The sequence below is a fragment of the Pinus tabuliformis genome, chromosome 1_1, assembly GCF_031772625.1.
Source record: "Pinus tabuliformis cultivar Carrire ecotype Pingquan chromosome 1_1, CPIR1, whole genome shotgun sequence".
Classification (NCBI taxonomy): domain Eukaryota; kingdom Viridiplantae; phylum Streptophyta; class Pinopsida; order Pinales; family Pinaceae; genus Pinus; species Pinus tabuliformis.
This window is the reverse complement of record NC_142297.1, coordinates 860,697,267-860,718,593: the sequence shown is the minus strand read 5'-3', so window position 1 is coordinate 860,718,593 and position 21,327 is coordinate 860,697,267.

Genomic DNA, 21,327 nt, shown 5'->3' with positions numbered 1-21,327 from the left:
GAAGGTATTGAAATACACCTATGTATAGGAGTGAAGGGATTAACTGCATACTTTTGTTTTTGTAATCTTGTATTTCATCCACCGTAACCTCATTTAATCTTGTATTTCATCCACCGTAACCTCATTTGGTCTAATGATGAGGAACATATTTGTAGTTCCATTTGAGACCAAATATGCGAGCTTGTAATATTATTGTTACCATCGAACATGCATAGTGGTGTTGCATGGTAACTCTATTTCCATCGAACATGCATAGTGGTGTTCCATGGTAACGCTATTTCCAGCTGAGGTGTTTTGTGTTTGAATGTTACGTGTATTTATATTTAGGGTCTCTAGATTGTTGTTTATTTTATTTATTAAAGATTTTATATAATTAATTTATTGATTTTAAATAGTACTAGAGATTTAGAATATATATTGATTTTTGTGCGAACTCTCAATAGCCTTACATATTATTTATATAACATTTACAATTTTTTATTAATTAAATTGTTGTTCTTATAATTACTAATTTATATGGCAATTTTTTTTAAATATTATTTGTTACATTATCATGTATATATTGATCTCAATTATCACGGTAAATCATGAATTAAGAGGTATTATAAATAAAGAGAATGAAATGATATACAATTTTAATTTATTTTTTTTAGTTTTCTAAGGAAGAGGAGGAAAGAATTACTCAACAAGTACTCTAAATAAAGAGAATGAAATCATATGCAATTTTAATTTTGTTTTTAAGTTTTCGGTGGAGGAAGAGGAGGAAGTCGTGGTGGATGGGGAGGAGGAGGAGGTGGTGGTGGTGGTAGTGGGGGAGGTGTTGGACCCCTGTCCTCCTCCTTTGCCTCCTCCTCTCTCTCCCTCCTCATCTCACCCTCATCCTGCAAAGGAGGGGAAAGTGTCTACTAGTAATTGGGGTGGATGGAGACACATCTAATGGAGGGAGATCAACTTGCATATCAGAATTTTAATTTTGTTCTTGAGGTTGGGAATTGAGCTCATTTTCTTGTTGAGATATTCTTGTTGTTTCTTCATATCATCTTCCTCTTGCCTCCATTTATCTTCCTTGACTTTCCTCTTTTGATATTCTTTGATTCTTCTCTTCTCTCTCTCTTCATCTTATCGTTTTCTTTTGATCTATTCTTCTTGCCTTTGATTTCTCTCCCGCTCCCCCTCTTCTTGCATTTTCCTGATTTCTTCTTCCTCTTATTTATTTCTCTATTTTTCCCTCTTATGCCCTTCATTCTTCCTCTTCCTTCATTAATCATTCTTCTTTTGTCTCTTCCTCTTCTTTTCCTCTTCCTGTTGTCACTACTAGAGATCCTCAAGCTGTTGGTCTCGTATCTTCTATGACTACTTCATATCTTCTTCCCTTTTCCTCCTCAACTCTTACTTCTTCCTAGAAAGGGTTGCATTTATTCCTTCGATGGTTTCATTATCTTCATCTTCCTCTTGCTCCTCCAAAGGGCCTTCTGCTTCATTTCCCTTATGCTTTTCTTGTTTTCTACTTGTCTTTTACTGATCTTTCCTCCTTTCTATAAGGTTTGTACTAGATTGTGGCATATGCTTTCTTATGACTACTTGGCCTGATCATCCTCATTTTCCTATTACTTGCTTGGCCCTATTTCCTTGTCATTATTATACTAGTTCTCGACCTTGTCTTCATGGAAATGTTTTCTTTACATGTATGACCAGTTGAAGCCTGCTTTATTGTAGTGTGCTACCACAATCCCCTTCGGTTCATACCTCTAGTGACTCAGATCTAAAAAGTAGAATCACATCATCTCCTTAGCTTCTATTTCTAATTCCTTAAAATTCTCAATGGTATAGGCCCAAATAGTCAAAGGGAATGTGGGCAAAGGATTTTTCTTACCTTTGTGCAGTGCCTTAGAGAAACCTATGGTCATCTGGTATCAAACTTATTATAGTAGAAACTTATCTGCCACAAATATGGGGACAAGATAAGGAGGATTATATGAGCCAAATAATTTGATAAAGGTTCTATCCTAGATAGGAAAATAGTCTACCACTCCGATGAATATTTCTCTCTACCACCTCAGCGTACATAGGGCCTCTTCTCCAAAGAGTAATTGGTACAAAGGAGCGATGAATGATTCAGAGATGGCTTCATGCATACCTTTATAGTTTGGGTCCCAAAATATCTTTTAATGCAAATGCATGATGTTTGACACCTCGTGGGTCTAGTTGTAGCTTCATTCATCAAAATTGCACCTTGCACACACTACATTTAAAAGATATAATGCCATATAGAATTCTGATGGTTGGTCCCTCTTCAAATTCATTGCTACTTGTATGTTTGTCTTCATAGATGAAGCTCGAATGCTCATCAAGTTAAAAATAGTGGCCATAGTTGCAACAATGTACATAATATGAACCCAAATCCCAAGAAAGGTACCAAAATCTGCCATATAACTAGTTCATCATCACTGGCATGAATTAGTAGACCTTCCTCAGGCCCTCTATTCTGTAAAATTGATTAGCCTTATCCCAAAACGTAGATGGTTCATTCCACCATGATTTCAGGATGTCCTTAGTTTCCACAAGGAAATATGACATCCACCTGGTATTAAAGGTATCCTTCTTCTTTCATAACTTATAGGAGAAAACAATATCTGTAGAATAAATGGAAGCAAAGGCTTAGCCTGTGTGGCTCCTTGTTACCCATTGCCCTATATTGGTGTTCTACAATACCCAGTCAATGGTCTCTACACATCCAAAGATAGACATATTTGTGGCCACTTTGTGAATCTGGGACCTCTTGATATTAACATATACCTTGAAATCCTCCTAGTCCTATGGAACATTTTTCTTATATAACTCTAAATATATATGAAACCAAGAGAGTTTAGTGGTATTATTGATTTGAGATGTCGTTTCGTGGTAAATTGGTAGTGGTGGTCCTTCTGGAACTTCTTGGGCACTGGTCTCGACACTTTTGTAGGAGGAGTTGATCACTAGAGGCACCATTTCTCCAGAGAAAGATGATATTGATATACAATCGAGAAAAACATCGAGATAAACATCACCTGGAATTTAAAATGATCAATCCTAATATTAGAGTGATGACATAAATAATATTAATCAAAAGAGAGACTGTAAATTGAGCTTCAAAATGTAAAGAATAAGATGAGCAAATCTGGGTCGAGGTTTAGCTTAGAAAAAGGTTATTGGGTCACAAAACATAGGAGGTTGCAAAGGCTTAGACAATTAAATCATTGACTTGGTGATTGGAAGTTACTATGTTGTAGGATTTGTCCTATTGTGATTTTTTAGGATGCTATCGGGTTCACTTGACATTTGCGCAGAAAATCTATGGTTTGAAATGATAAATTTGATCTCAGTAGACCCTGGAAATCAAAAGTGCCTAAGGGAAGGGGAGATGAACTTTAGGTTAGGCTTAGTGTCGAGGAGATGGGTTGCTAAATGAAAATATAACAATGCTGGAGGGTTTTTAGGGTGAAATGAGTTTGAAAATGGCTCAAAGGAGAAAATAAAACATACCAGAAGTGAATACAGTGGGTTGGGGGTGAGAGAAAGATAAATGGAAATAAAAATGAATTTAAGGGAAGGGGAAGAGACACCTACTTGGAGATGAGTTGGGTGCTTTCTCAATTTCCATGTCTCTCTGTCATTCAACATTCTAACCAATTGAACAAATGAGCTATGGGGCAAGTAGTTTAAATAAGAATTTGTTTCACATGTGAGGTTGGAGAGGTCACTAGTTTACATTTTAGTACATGTCACAGAGATGGTATTCATGTGTCATGTGGCCTAGGGACCATGTGACCTCAAGGCTAGAGCTTGCAGAGTTGAAAGGTAAAAGGGGTCGCATAGTCATGGGCCAAATCCCTGTCAAAAGTTCCACTTGACGACTGTGAGGCACGAGGGCATGTAGTCGCAATGTAGGTGGTGTCGCAAAGTTGGAGGCTATATATGTAACTATTTTGTGACCTGGTGACTTTAACTGATCATAGTGTAAATTGGAAAATAAACAGTTTCAGGTCAATATTTTCACCTTAAGTAAATCCTACATTTTTGTGACTTGCGAATTTGAGTACAGTTAAACTCTGGATTCTTGCAAACTCATACTCTTTTGAGAGGCCTAAGGGAACTTGTGCTACTCCCAAGATGCAAAATCTAATTAAGGTGTAGATGGAGGATAGATGCTTAGTCAAGGGGCTCCAAAATTTTGAGAGATTTAAGATTTTGGGGGTTATTGGAACTGCTACAATAAAACCAAAGGCTCACATCATGGTTTTGAATCCTAACACAAGACATCCATAGAGTTCATCATCCCTATTATGGAGCCCAAATTTTCCAATCACCTTGGCCATTTTTTTTTCTTTTGTTCATGTGAATTTATATGAGAACTTTTGAACTTCTTAAAACATGCCAATAGCAGCTAAAATAATCTTTTTTATGAGATGAAATCTAATGATGTCATTCACACCATTTCCTATGACATTCATGCAAACTATTTCATCACTCATTTTGATAGCATTATAATCTTCAAAGTTTTAAAGCCTTACATTTTCTATTTTTGATAGGGTAGAGATGGACCTTTTGTTCAATACAATGGTTTTTATCCTGCCAGGTACCCAAGTAAGAGAAGCCTCAATTTGAATGTTGAGGAGAACCATGGGCAATCCAGAGGCCTAAGAGGCAATGGACCAAGTGTAGGCCCTGTCCATCATATCCTCCACATCATTGTAATGTTCAAACTTAGAGTATATGGTGTGGGGAATTATGAGCAGAAAGGAGAAACCTTCAAATGATTTATTCATCTTCTCCTCCCAAGCATATGTGACGTATTCATCCTTATGTTATGAATGACTATAATCTCTCAATTATTAAAGGATGACACAATCATTCAGGGTGGATTCAACCAAGGGAATTACATAAATAGGATCATTGACGGCTCTGAGAATGTATTTTTGCTTCTTGGGAGCATCATCACCTAGTATGATGTTTCAGTACAACTTGGCCATGAGGACATGCCTCCATGGATCTTTAATCTAGACTAGTGCTCCATGCTTACAAAAAAATTATGCAACCCACTCTTTCCATTCTTGAAGGTTAAATAAAGAATAAAATTAGTTCCGATAGAGAGTTCCTCCACAAGATCTCTAGTCTAAAGCATGTCGTCATTTCATTACTCCACCTTGGATTTTATTACAAACCTTTTAATGGCTACCAAAGCCATAAGGTTTGATCATTTTCTCCACGTTGATGATTTCACGAGGGATTCACTAGACATGAACCCTTTGGACCTTGTTGATGCTTTCACCAAATTCGAATGGTGACTGATGTGAAAAAATAAAAGGATTAACCCTCTCTAAGGGGAAATCCAATCTACCACCTGAATAATAACTAGAATCTCAAAGCGATTGCGTGGACTTGTTATTGTTAAATCAACTTGGCTCTGATACCACTTATCAAGATCTCAAGGTATGTGATCTAGGAACCATAAATTGTGAGAGAGAGTAGGAGAGATAGAAATAATACATATATGCATTGAAATTATTTTTATAAAAACCTTGAACATAAAATAAACACATTGAATACATAACAATATATTAGGATCATATAATAATTTGTTAAATGGAGAAATCCTTTATCCTACACTATGGAGGACCCATTTGTCATTTTATAGGGCGAGTCTTGTTACTTATAGTATTCTCAGTGCCCTCTTGAGTTAGAATAACATGGGTAAACACCATGGGTGCATATCCAGGGTGGATAAATAATTTAATAAATAATAAACCTTCCTATAATAAATAATTTAGAACATACATTGAATGTGGAGGAACAATAAATTCAATCAAATCTACTTGACATATAACCCTATAAACTAGTTGTGCATACAACACTTTGTTCTCAACAACATTATGACTTTCTTGAATATGGATAGTAGACTTTAGTAAGATTATTTAATTTTTTTTTTTGACATCTTTATATTTTGGTATATTTTGTCAATGGAGATACTTAGTTCTCTATCTTTAAGTTGAATATGAGAACCAAATTTATAAATTTAAAGGGTTTAGTTGGTACCAATTAGTTAAACTTTGAATTGAATATGTAATAGAAAAACAATTTACATGACTCTTAGCATACTTTTGTGTGAGATTTTGTAGGATAAAACAAAGGTGACTACTCCATTATAACTAAAATGATATCACAAGCTTACAAAATCCAGGAAAATTAAAACAAACTTAATTTTTTGTTACTTCAAATTATATTATGGTTTCATTAATTATAATTCCTAAGATGCACCAACTAATCTCCAAAATTTATTTTTCTCAAGCATCACTATGGAGGTGTGAATCACTTATTTTTTTCTCTAACCTAGAAAAGGTTACTTCTCTTCAATTTATTCCTAGACATGCCCATATTGAAACAATCCTTGAAATTATCATTATCTTGCATAGCCAAATCCTATTTCAAATTATTAGAGAATGTTTATTATTACATGGTATATTAACAAAATATAAAATGTTGTGCATAATATTTTTATGCATGATATCCTGATTATTGAAATGTTATAATAATTAGCTACACTAATTAATAAATATTTTATGACAATAATAAATCAAAATTATTTTTTTAATATTAATTGTCAATAAGATTATAATAATAATTTACATTAGTTAATAAAAATATAGAATATACCATTTTTTATTTAGGGAATCTAATTTATAATTTAATATATTATTGTATTATGGATCACCCTTAACAAAGAAAAGCAATATTGAAGAAATACAATATTTCGCATGGACCATCATTAAAAATAAAACACTAAATATAAATAATATTATTTCTAATAGAATAAATATTATATAAAGAATATTTGAAATAAAAGGTACAGTCTTACTTATGGAGGAATTGGCCTTTTCATTAAAATCCATCAATACAATTTCAAGAAATATTGTTACTTTTCATTGATTTAAATCAGCTAGAATTATGAGAAAATGGCCAGTTTTTCTATCAGTTAGACTACATGAAAAAAAAGAAAAGAAAACCTCTATTATCAATTTTTCAAGGATATTTATTTTTTGTGTTTTCAATTTTTTCTAACTTTAGCGCTAATTGAATATTCTATCCCTACCTACTTTGATATGATAAAATAAAGTAGAAATAAGTTTTATATGTTATTGTCTAAATGTCTTTCCATTATCCTCTTTATAAACACCATCATGCATGCACATTACATATTTTTTTAGTCACTAACTCAGAGCAATGGATTCCATGGAATTCTTTTCCATTATGATCATGGACAATCAATGGAGAAAGGACTCTATGATGTACCACTGATGAATAAGAATTTTACTCTCTCCCTCTCTCTCTCTCCATATATATATATCTATGTGTGTGTGTGTGTGTGTGTGTGTGTGGATGATAGCAGGGATCTGGGTTTAATATTTTAGCGAGAGAGGGATTGTTTAGGTAAACAAAAAGAGGAGCACATCAACGAGTTTAATGGCCCAATCAAGTGGTCAATCAAGTTTCTTAAGAACTAAGAAAATATATTTATCAATATAATTGAATTGAAAATTTAGGCACTTCATTGAGCTTTCAAATTCTTAAAATACACATTTCCATTACCCCTTATGCAATATTTTTTGCAATATCTTTTTGTAACCTAGTGAAATTAGGAAAAAAAAATTCCTTAGGTGGTGGATTAGATCATGTTGGATTGATGAAGGAATATTCTATCCAATGGCATATGGGTTTTAAATTTTCTAATTCATATCATATTCTTCATCTATTTTCTCTTAAGCATAATGCTTCAATTTCTTTGGAGAAATTTAAAGAGGTCGATTGAAAAAACAATAACACAAAAATTTCAAAAGGAAAAAAAATTCAAAAATACCACTATCTTAGTTTAATATTCATGTAATAGTTGAAAAAAAACATATGAGAATACATGTGTCTGCAAAATCCTATTGAAATATTACTTCATAAACTTCAAAAAATAATAAAAAAAATATTTCTTTCATAAACAAATAAAATTTTGATATGAAAGACATCGTTCTCTAGTTGTATATCATGCTTATGTATGTGTAAAATCATTACACAAAAAGGTAAGAAAGAACAAAAAAAATAAAACCCATAATAAAAAATAGAAAACACATTTGAAAATTCTATCATTATAAAGCATCAATTTCTAGCTAATTAATTTATAAAGTATAAAATTTATTGCAAATTATGATAAATGTTTTGTGGTATATTTTTAAAATGTATTGAGTAATTGCACTTGCAAAATTTTTATCATCATAATCATTTGTGATATTATAGTTACTTTTATTATTGAAATGTGTGTTAATTAATAGACGTTATGATCATTTGTAGAAATAAATGGGATGTTATTAAATTGACTATCAATATGCACATAAAATAAGTTAATTCCCAAACTCAACTCATTTAAAGTGTAATTGCTATATATGATATTTATGTCTGGGTAAAACCATTATATATGCACAAACAAAAACATATACACAAAATAAAGTATAATCACAAGAATTTGAAATTCTACCATAAAACATAAAATTGTAATTAATAGTAAGAATGTATTAATTAAAAATGATTGTGATTTTAAAGTACACACATTGAATAGTGGTGGTTACAAAAACGAATACAGTGTCATTCATGATGTCATGTTCATTTACTAAAATAAGTGAACCTCTATTAAATTTAACAAAGATAAGTTATGCAAGCATTCAATTCATTCGAAGTGTAATTCTTACATTGGATCCTATGCATGCATAAAATCATCACATAAGTTATTCATATAAAGTTAGTCTAACTATTTTTTTGTGTTCAATAATTTATAGACATATAAACACAAACAAAAAAACCAATACATTACATAAAATAAAAACACAAATATTTAAAATTCTACCATCATAAAACATGGATTTGTAACTAATTATCAATATATAATGATTAAAAATGATTATAAAATAATTTAATTCTCAAAGATGCATCGAATAATGATACTTACAAAATTAGATGTTGGATTGTAGCAAGTTTAGCAGAGACAATAATAAAAAATGGAGATTTAGTTAGAATGGTAGAACCAAGAAATAGAAAAACTTAATATCAACAATCCAAGAATAATTTATGATTCACTTATTGTAATCCAATGGATTGTACAACAATTGACCGACCAAAGTGAGAAAATAATTGCTCATGTAAAAAAAATTCAAGATAAACTCATAGTTCAAGGGAATGAAAACATATCCATTATAATTCAAAAAGATCACAAAGAATTTTCCCATGAAAAGCAAGAGTTAGAACAAACATTATATCATAGAGCCCAATACTTTTAATATTTTCTCAATATATTTATTATCCACATGTAATTGGATATAAACTCAATAATTTCTAATTTGAGAATTCTTCTCTCGACAAGTAACTCAACCTAAAAAAAGTTTACCCATGAGAATTAGGTTTTTAAAGAGAAAGATATTAATCCCAACTACAGTGGGAGGAGAGACAGTGGTTTAGAGAAGGGAAGAGAGTAAAAGTAGAAGATGGCAATGTTACTGATTATTTTCATGGAATTGTTAATAAAGTGCAACAATTAGAACATCAACTACTAGTTGATCAACAATTGTCAGGGTACTTATCATTAGCCGACAAGGTACAACATTTGTAATATTTAAAATAATTTGATGCCCCTAAAAGTATATTTGTATGAAAATGATTTATATTTGATCAACATCTTCAACTGCTTGCACCAACTACTTATCAAACAACATTCCATATGACTTCAACACAAGCACTTGCAATAGCATAATTATCTCGATCATTTTTCTTACAACATAAATTCAATTTCCTTGAGCCAAGCTTTTAGGATGTGGTCTCTCTTCTGAACAACAACATCACACTCAGGAAATTGAAGTTGAATGTTCCAATAGGCTGCATAGGGAAGGGAAAATAAGAGGAATCCAAATTTTAAATATTGCAGGTGTAATTCAAGAAGTTCTCATTTCCCATGAAACTAGATATGCTAATTAGCCGACCACCCTTATGGACGATCTTGTATTTCATTATAAGCCTTTATATTTTTTAATTTATTGTATCAAATTATATATATATATATGCGTCATTTTACCTTTTTTGAATGGCTTCTCAAGAGAATATAATATAAAGTAACACTTTGTTGGTTATGTGCTACATCGCTTCTCATCTATTCCTATGTTCCTTATCTTCATGTGATTTCTTGCTTTCCTTTCTACTAATAACCAATGGTCATTGTATATTTATATATATATATATATATATATATATATATATATATATATTGGAATATTTTACTAAAATATAAAATGTTGTAAAATATTTGTGGTTCTTTCAATGAATTGGAAAATCTTGTAAAATATTAGTGAATCATTTAGTTAATTATAAAATCTTGAAAATTATTTGTGAATTCCTCATTTAATCTTTACATCAAGTTTTTTTTCCTTCTTATGCATTGATTCTCTAATAGAAAAATGGTTATCCAATTACTTCACTTCAAATAAACCAACATCTTTACGATTTGGTTTTTCATCACCATCTATTCAACTCCTTGGTGTGTAAATATTATAATAACTACAAAATATGAATATGCTACTCCTCTGTCATAAAATATGAATATGCTATGAATTGGGTCGAGTCAATTGTTAAAAATTTCATTTCATTCTTAGTTGTGCTATATTAGCAATTTGAGTTCTGTGATTTCAAAAGCAAAGACTGAGAACAACAAGTGCTACGAAAGGAAAACACAGTCATTGGGTTTACAAGTTTCAACCTCCGCCATAATTACAAGACAGTCATTTGGCCATCACTTAAGCCACTGAAGGAGCTAATCTCGAACAACAGAGGGCGCCATCAGGTCAGCAGTGTGGAGCGAAAGGCAAAGGTAACAAACCAAAATACCTTTGTTAAATTCATAAGCATAAACGAAGAGTGTTAGAGCAAAAATTTCTCTGTCAAAATGACTAATAGAGTAGAGCCAAAAAAGTTTGATAGTTCTGAGTACCACGATAACTGCATTGCAATTATAAAATAAAAACAATGGCTACCCTTCTTGGAGAAGTTTAATGGGATTAATGAGGAAGTAACTAAATATTTTGCCTTTACATTCAATGGGGAGAAAGCCTTGGTAGGTAATTTTTCATTTAGGGTCTCAGAAGACACCATAGCACAGTCCTTAGGGATGAGCCCAGAAGGAGAGAAATACTTCAAGAAAAAACAATTCAAAGAAAAATCATTGACCCAATTCATGTCCAAATCGAGGGTTTCACCCGTTAACTGGAAGAAGGGTGTCCCTAGGAGCCGGTTGATATATCCATGGGACGAAATGGTGTATATCATCCAAAAATTTGTTACTTGTGAGGGCCGCTACAACATAGTTTATTTATACCACATCAAACTACTGTTACATTTGAAAGGGCAGTGCACTATTAGCTTACCATATTTCCTCTTGCAAAGCTTAACCAAAATGTCAAAAACCATCCAAAAGCAAAAAGGTAATGAGGACAAAAGCTTATATCATTTCGGGCTAATTAAAATTCTTATTGAGTATGAAGTGCAGAAAAGGGGAAAGACATGGAAGGAATTCCTGATTGCTAATCAGATCAAAGATGGAGAGGATGAGCAAGAGCAACAAGAGCACTTAGAATTCATGCTTAACATTGATCAAGAGATCCCTGTGCACAAATCAAGCAATGTCCCTCCACCCGGTAGTAGTGTGAGGATGAGAAAGATGAGACAAGAGGCTGCCCAGAAGATGGAGCAGGATAAAATTTTTACTACATATACAAGGAGATCTAGGAGAGCACAAAAGACTCTGCCACAAGAAGACCAACCAGAATCAAATGCACATGTACCAATGGACATCGATAGCAGTGCTCATTCACATCCTGGACCAGAAGCCGAAATGGAGGTTGAGAGAAACAATAAGCAAGAAAAATAATCACCACTTGCAATCAAGAAACCAAGGAGGCTGGAGAAGCAATTTGAAAAGTTAAAGGAAGAACCGATGGAGGCCAACATGCTAGAGAAAGTCATTAAGAGGGAAAACGAAATGCTTAGGACTCAGAGTAAGGAAACCCAACAGAAGAATGAGAAACTTAAGGAGCAAATCCAAGAGCTCAAGGTTGAACAAACTAACCTTTGCAAATGGGCAACCAAATGGTATACCCAAAAGAAAGCCCTCAAGGAGAAATACAAACGTTTGAAACATGAGCTCCACATTCAGAAAGACACCCAAGCTAAGAAGAATGTAGATGCATTATTAAAGGCAACACAGGTATAGGCAGGAACATAGTACATAGGCAGTACATCAAGGTTAGCATGAGGACATGCTAAGCCATTAAGCTTGGGGGGGATGTTGGTACCATTCCATTACCATCCATTTTCTTCTTAAAACACATCATTTGTCTACCGTTTTCCTTCATAGAACCCTTTTATCCATTGAAATTGATTAAGTAATAGTATTATAGTTATTAGTTTGCAGTAAAGATTAATTTATGAATTTTTATGTTAGAAATTAGGAATTTTTAATAAAAAGGTTACAGGAAGTCATAACATACTGTAAATGGTTTATCATCTAACATGTGGCATGACAGGAAAGCCAAAGCAAGGGATAGGAACAAGAACTGGAATGTACAAGCATGGAGAAACATCGATCTGTTGTGGTCACCAACAACCCCCCTCTTTGTTTGGTATTAACAATAACATCAAGCAAAGGGGGACCCTTAACAAAAAATCCCAAAAATATTTTTGTCAAAATTTTTGTATTTAACTCCCTAAAAGCTATATAGCATCGCAAAGAGAGAGTGAAGTGTTTTCCTATGCGCATAAATAAGCTGTAATGAAGCGATGCGACATTCATCGCATCGCATATTTTGAAAGCGCCCTTAAAAGAAAACCTAAGGAATCACAGATGGCCGATGTGCGACATCGCGTATCGCAACGTCGCATAAGCAGCACACAGTGATCAAATGAAAAATGCGATCTTGCAATTTGCGATCTGTGATCTTACAAACTGTGATCTTGCGATCTGCGATGAATGAGACTATTAATTGCTGTGATGCGAATCGCAGAAACCACTCATCGCAAAGTTTCCTCGGCATGACCTGTTAACCCAAAATTTGAGCATGCACCTTAAGGGAAATTAATGATTGCACGCCTGAGTATCCAAAGATGATCGTGTTGCATTTTTCGAAGTGTCAAGTCATTATGAGTGTCATGATTATGCATTCATTAGAAATTAAAGCTTTCATGTCAATATTTTCGTCATTTCTCTTTTCCTTTGCGTAAACTGTAAGGCAACAACTAATATAAATCTATATGCAGGAAACATCTAAGGAAAAGGGGAAAGCGCCAATACTTGAAGAACAGAGAGGAGATGCCTTCGCAAATGGATGCCACATGCAGCAGAGCCGCAGATTCCAGAGTATCACTCCACAGACACTGATGAAAATAGACTATCCAAGACTCAGAGTCAAAGGCGCACAAAAGCAGCATGTTTGCAAAAGATCCTGAAGCTCACACTGGGTAAAGCAAAAATAAAAACGCTAAAGAGGGAGGACGCTCCAGAAAAGCCTGGAATAAAGAACTGAAGCAATTTTCAATACAAAAGATTGTTCAGGCAACGAAATCCCTAACTCATTGAGTCATTCGCACGGCCAGAAACCGAAATAGCAATAACACAATCAGTTTGAAAGAAATCTGGGTTATACTAAGTATACACACAGCAAATACACCCAGCCAGAGGAAGATTTTCAAAAATATCTTCTAGTTTGTCAGAAAGAGGTGCCAGCTTTTGTTATTTCTACTTTTATCGCTCGAGCAAAAGAAAAAGACAACCAACCAACTCTTTCCAGGCGAACCTTGCATTGCTTACAGCACTAAGGAGCAGATACAAAAACGGTTAGAAATTAGATTCAATTTTTAGAAATAAATTTGTTTTAGTAAAAGGGCGGTCATTTGAAGCCATTTCCTAAATTTGTGTAATTAAGATTAGTTAGTTAGTAGTATTTAACCCTTCTCATGGCATTTGGAGAAGGGTCCGGAAATTTGTCAAAAAACTTGTCCTCAGAACATGCACTTTTGCACCCTCGGAGGGGGTTTTTGATGAATGGATGGATCGAGATTTATTTATGTTTGAATTTTAATGTCTGCTACTGATGTTGCACTTCTGTACTCTTAGTAGATGTTAGAAGTAAGTAGAGATAAATCGTTATTGCTCGAAGTTTGTGAGTGAAATCAGTCATAAATGGTACTTTTATCTCTTGATCAATTTCTGCTTATATTCTTAGAGTGATATACAGCTGAGTTGTTTATATGTTGATGTATGAATGTCTGGGTTACAATTTGGCACTTCTGTACGGTGGAGTCATTTATTTGTGCTTGACATATGAATAACTTATCATGCGATATGTTGTTCACAACTGTTTTGCCTAACTTCTTATGCAGATATCTTAATTGATTTATATTCTTATGATAGTTGAATGATCTTTATTACCAGTTATTGTATGAAATCTTTTTAGATCGCATGATGAAAGAATTCTACCCCGGGTTAGAATATATTAGATGTGTTGTTTTTGTTAGATTACAGTAACATAGAATCAGTTTAGAGTTTAGAATTAAATTAGCTTAAAATTACCTCTAGATTAGCATCATCAAAATCTACACACACACACATCCTTTAAATTGGTAAGCTGGTCCCATTATCCCCAGTCGAACCCGCTACACCAAACGGGCAAGGAGCCGCCAACCAGGTTCTGGACTGGGTGGGTATCCCCCTTGTTGTTGACCCGATTTTAGGGCCCTCAACATATTTTGCGCTAGAAGGAGGGCACGAACTATGAATGGCAACTAAGTCAAAATCCAAATACCATTCTGAGAGTAAATCACCCTCATCAACTTCCCCGACTTCTCCAATACGATTAAACCCGGAGTTAGAAGTCGCTCGAGTATCCTCCGCTGCTACCTACCCTAATATATCAGACCAACTTATCGTTGAACCCCCTGAAATTCAAACTTTGATTCGTAAACTCCAGGGATTCTCTATTTTTTCTCAGAGGTGTGATAAATCTCACAGCAGCGTGACTTCGCAGTACAATCCTGCTCATCCCCTGACCAGATGAAAAATTTGGTATTCAACCAAGCGAACTCCCTCTCCCTACTAGGAAAATAGCAAGGAAAACACCACCAGAGTCTGACCGTGGGACTCTTTAATCTACTTCGTCCATTTCAACCCCCTCACCGCGAAGTCAACCACCCACATCCTCATCCCAAATCACTCATCCATCTTCCACGACCCTTCCTCTTCAATCATCAAAGATCATAATATCTTCATCTTCTCAGCATCAGGGACCATCTTCTGCACTTTCATTAACTAGCGGCTCAACGATGGCCCAGTCTCCATGGAACAATCCTAGGGCGGTTTTAATGCCTCCACCCCTGAGCCCAATACCGGCCCATCTTGAGAAATGGCTACCTAAATTCAATCCAAAAATAGGCATGCCAGCTGAAGAGCATATCAATAATTTCATGCTTTCTGTTAATCTCAACAGAGTTACCAACGAGCATGCTATCGTCTGACTTTTTCCTTATACAATGCAAGGAACAGCTGGGTCATGGTACTTTTCATTACCTTCTGGCTCCATCGCAAGTTGGGACATTTTTCAAAGTCAATTCCTCACCAAGTTTGGCGATGACAGATCAACAACGACATTGATCAATGACCTCTCTAATCTTAAAGCTGAGGCTAGAGAACCCATTAAAGATTTCAATTTACGGTTCAATAAGATCCTCAACAAAATTCCCGCTGCTTCTCAACCCAGCGAGGAAGTAAGATGTGAATGGTACATCACGGCCTTACCATCAAACTTGGCTATCTTCGTAGATAGGGCAAACAAGATGACCTTAGTTGAAAACTTGACTGAGGCATTAGTAGTAGAAAAATGTGTAGTTTCCCTAGAAAAGAGATCTGCAATAGAAGAACGCAAATCTAAGAAAATCTCTTTCAAAGAAGACGCCAAGAAGAAGCAAATGAAAGATCCTTTCGATATGGAAGGATTACAAAAAGTGTTAAAGGCCATGTCCAATGAGATGATTGACATAAGAAAACAAGTAGCAGAAACTTCTTCAAAAAAGCCCTACAGATCTTTTAAAAGAAATCCTCCCATGGAGGTGAAACCACCCAATGCTATCTCAAACATCAAATCTGAAGAAGAAGAAGAAGAAGAAGAGAATACCACTGAAGGGCAGATCGATGATGAAGAAGTTGTGGAACTACAAGGAATGTGGGGTTTCATCCTCCCACAAGAAGAAGATCAAGAAGCATTTCCGGTTAGCACACGAAGCAAAAATAAACTTGATCCTCCCCAAACTACCCCTAAACAAAAGGGCGCAAGCCCCTGCAACCAAAGATAAGGTCACAACAAAGAAAACAACTGCTAGAGCGACCAAATTTAGCCCAGTCCAATCAGATCAAGCACCTCCATCAAGAACACTGATAGTGTTGGATGAAATGGAGTATAACATTATCGATGACATGAAAAAGACTAGGGCTAATATCACTCTTTACGAATTGAGCAAATTGAAACATCAACAGAAAATAATAATGAAAGAATTGCATGCCGTGCCTACTACATCTTTACCTACAGCTGTAGCTTCCCACAACATGGGAAGACCTCCAACCAATATGATCAATAAGATTGATCCAAATGATATTGCCTTGATTGGAGGAAGATCAAGATCTCATACTCCTCCTTTTCTTCTCACTTATGAAATTTTAATAAAAACGTGCACAATTGCTTGGTCAATTGTGGTGCTTCAACGAATATTTTACCCAGATCAATATGTGCCAAATTGAATGTTCAACCACAAAAATCCGTAGTGTGCATAGTTCAACTTGATCGATCTCAAGTCGAAGTGATTGGTGAACTTAACCAGGTGACCATAAGATTGTCGTCTAACCTGAAAGTATGCCAGGTTATCGACATTCTAGTAGCTAATATCCCTGAATTCTATGGTTTAATTCTTACCAGGGATTGGTCCGAAAAACTCCACGGATATTTCTCAACCGACTGGTCGCACATGTGGTTATCCTACAACGGTAAGCCCAATCAAATAAAGGTTGAACGAGAGTTGCACCAAAAGTAAATAGTGACTGAATTGGAAGGAGAGAATGAAGCAATAGCATACAACAACAATATCATAGGAAATTACTCGGTAGATTCTTTCCTCGGCAATTTCAATGCTCACACCTCACCTTACTTAGAAAATTCAGTTTTGTCCCAAGTTGAAAATTTTTCCCAAACTGATGATTCAAAATGTTTTAAATTTTTAGATAACTTTGTAAATACATCTTTGTTTTGGAAATTATATTTTGATGGCTCTAAATCTAACGAGGGAGCAGGAGCATGATTCGTTCTGGTTAGCCCAGACGGAAACAAGGTCATGCTTACATGCAGACTTGAGTTCGATTGCACAAACAATACAGCGGAGTACGAAGGCTTGGTGCAAGGCCTATACAAAGAAATCGGGTTGAATGTTAAGTATCTTCAAGTCTTTGGAGATTCTGAAATTGTCGTCAAATAGGTACGTAACACCATACATTGCATGTCAAGTCATTTAAAACACTATCAATCTTTAGTACAAGATCTCACTTCACATTTCATAGCATTCAATATTTCGTTAATCCCAAGACTCCAAAATGCGAGTGCAGACCTGTTAGCTAACGTAGCGTCTATACTTATTCCCTCCGAAGATTTTAGTCTCGATAAGTTCTCAATAGAATTAATCTTTAGACCATCCATCCCTGACAACATCACCAACTGGAGAGTATTCAACGACGATCCTGACATTGTAAATTTCCTCACTTCTGAAGGATCCATCTCAAATCAAATAATTGACGAAGACCATCATGATCACCAAATTCAACAAAATAGCACTGATAATGCTATACCTAAATCGGTGGTTAAGTTAGAAGATTTATATGATTTGAAAAGTCGGTTTAAAAGGTCTGCCAATTCTAAACTCTACAGTTCAACTCTGAATTATGAATTAGTGAACCTAGGAACCGATCAGAAGCCGCAAAACGTTAATCTGGGCCACAGCCTAGCCCCTGAAGGAAATTCAGTATATATCCGTCTTCTGAGACAATACAAAAACGTTTTTGCATGGAATTACGATGAGCTGAAGACATACAACACTTCTATCATTCAACACACTATCCCTATGATTGACAATGAAAAACCTCTCCAGCAGAAGCTCAAAAAAATCCACCCCAACTTAGAAAATCAGATAAAGACTAAGCTAAATAAGTTGTTGAGAGCCAGAATAATTTTCCCCGTCATACATTCCAAATGGGTATCCAATATGGTGCCCGTTAGAAAGAAAAATGGAGATATTAGAATCTGTATTTATTTCTGGAATCTCAACAAAGCCTGTCAGAAAGACAATTTTCCCCTCCCACCTATGGAGTAAATACTACAGGGAGTGGCGGGCTCAGAATTAATGTCTTTCCTGGATGGATTTTCAGGATACAATCAAGTGCTGGTACATCCCGATGATCAGTTGAAAACCACATTCCGAACCAAATGGGGCACATACGCATATCGGAAGATGCCATTTGGTCTGATCAATGTCGACGCTACCTTTCAGAGAGCCATGAACATCGCGTTTAAAGGTTTAGTCAATAAATCGGTAGTGAATTACCTAGATGATATAACAATGTACTCCAAGAAGCGAAGCGACCATCTCAAAGACTTGAAACAAATCTTTCAGAGATGTTTAAGGTATGAGATTTCACTTAACCCAAAGAAATATTTTTTCGCATTAAGTGAAGGGAAATTGCTCGGATTCATAGTGTCGAAATCTGGTATTGACATTGAACCTGACAGAATCAAAGAAATTTCCGAAATATCCATGCCCCATAACAAAAAGGCCATGCAATCTTTCCTTGGAAAAATCAATTTTGTAAAAAGGTTTGTCCCACACTTTTCATGTATTATTTCTCCTTTACAAAATATGATAAAAAAGAATTCTAATTTTAAATGGGGTCAAGATGAGCACGAAGCATTCAACTTGATCAAACAAGCTATCATCAATGCTCCATCTTTAGCTACCCCAAATTTTTCAGAATCTTTTATCTTATACACTTTTGACTCAGAGAAATCTTATGCCGCGATTTTAACTCAAATAAATCAAGAGAAGGCGGAAGCTCCAATCGCATTCTTTAGCTCGAACTTACAAGGTGCTGAGCTCAATTACTCAGGCGTGGAGAAACAGGCATATGCTATTTTAAAAGCGATCAAATATTTCAGACCTTTCTTACTTAAAGCCCATACCAAAGTCGTAGTACTGTTTCCAGCGGTAAGAAACCTGTTGGTACAGAAGGATGTGGGCAAAAAGAGAGAAAATTGGATTACCGCTTTACAAGAATTTGATCTTGAGATCAAACCAGCAAGCATCGTAAGAGGTCAAGGCTTCTGCAAGATGTTAGCTGGAGCATCGCAAATTCCTGAGAACTCATCTGGAGAGGTACATACATATGAGGTAAGCCTAAACGACGCAGAATCATTATATACGGACACCATTTATTATCTTAAGAATGGGTATGCTCCATCACACCTGGATCACACCAAGAAAAGAGCTCTGAGATTGAAAGATAAACAATACCAGCTCATAAATGATGTTCTGTTTAAAAGGAATTATGATTCTGTACTTCTTAGGTGTCTTGAGAAAATTGAAGCCGAAAATGTTTTGCAGGAACTCCACGATGGACCAGTAGGTGGACACTATGATGGAGAAGCTACTGCACATAAGATCTTACGTGCAGGATATTATTGGCCCACGCTGTTCAAAGACTCATACAATTACATAAGGAAATGCCAAATCTGCCAGACTGTTGCAGGGAAACAAAAGAAATCGTCCATGCCACTATAGCCGGTTAACATCGAGCAACCATTCAGCCAATGGGGCTTGGACATAATAGGTGACATCGTTCCTCACTCTTCTAAGCAACATAGTTATATCCTCAGGGCAATAGATTATTTTACTAAATGGGTAGAAGCAGTTCCTCTCAAGATAGTTAATTCTAAAAACATTATTGAATTCATAGATCAATTTACCATCACTAGGTTTGGATTTCCAACGGCCTTAATGTTTGATAATGCGTCATACTTTTCTGGAAATACAATGACTGAGTTTGCACTTAAAAGAGGGTTCAAACTGAAGTATTCTGCCAACTACTATCCGCAAGGTAATGGGTTGGCTGAATCAACAAACAAAAACGTAATCAGGATTATTAAAAGAACTGTCGACCAAAACCAAAAGAATTGGCACAAAGCGCTGGTAAATGTTGGCATTATGATTCAGGTGTTGTACTTGATGGCAAACGCCTTTAGGTGGTAAATCAAGAAGGACGCAGGAAATTTTGTTTAGCAAGCGCGTCCCCGCAGGTATTCCATACAGAACCCGCGTCTAGGGACGCCGGCCAGCCGTTCAGAAGGTGCGTCCGCCCAGTGCACACATTTCAAGGTAGAGAAAAACTCGTGGGGGCTTCTTGTGTGGTATCTAGCCGACGGTTGCGTGTTTCTCTGGTGTCGGCTCGTGGTATTGTTCCACGCTTTGGGGAGAAGCTTGCCTATATAAAGCAAAGGAGTTCATTTGGATCAGGCATCATCTTGGTTGATCATCTCTTGGTGTGATCTAGTCCATATCTTTAAGGGTAAATCTTCTAATGGACTACGATCTATATGGCGCATGATCAGATCTGTGGATCTGAGTGTTTGGGTTGGTTCTGAAGTCCTCTTATCTTCTATATCTAAAGGGACGCAGATTCAGTGAAGGGAAAGTGCGCCGGGACGCAGTACAGTAAAGGATCAGGTGCGTCTCTGAAGCAAAGGACGCGGCGCGACTGTGGTATTGGGTGCGTCTCTGAAGCGAAAGACGCGGCGCGATAGTGTTGATGTGTGCGTCGGTCGCAAACAAGCAAAAGGAACAGTGCGTCTGCACGCAGAACAGCATAAGGTATACTGCGTCCAGTCGCAGGCCACAGAAAGAAAATATGCGTCCCTGTCTCAAGATGATCTGTTAACTGTATATTTCTGTTCATAAGGTGTTCTGGGTTGTTTCTGTAATTACTGATCTGATATCTGTAGTAGACTGTATCTGTTGTATACTTGTTGATCATTTTGAAAAGAAGTAGGGGGTTGTAGCTCCCTTCCAGGAGAAGTCTGGAAAACAAGAAAGAGTTGTAGCTCTTTGCAGGTTGCAGCCTGCGTGCTGGTAAAGGAC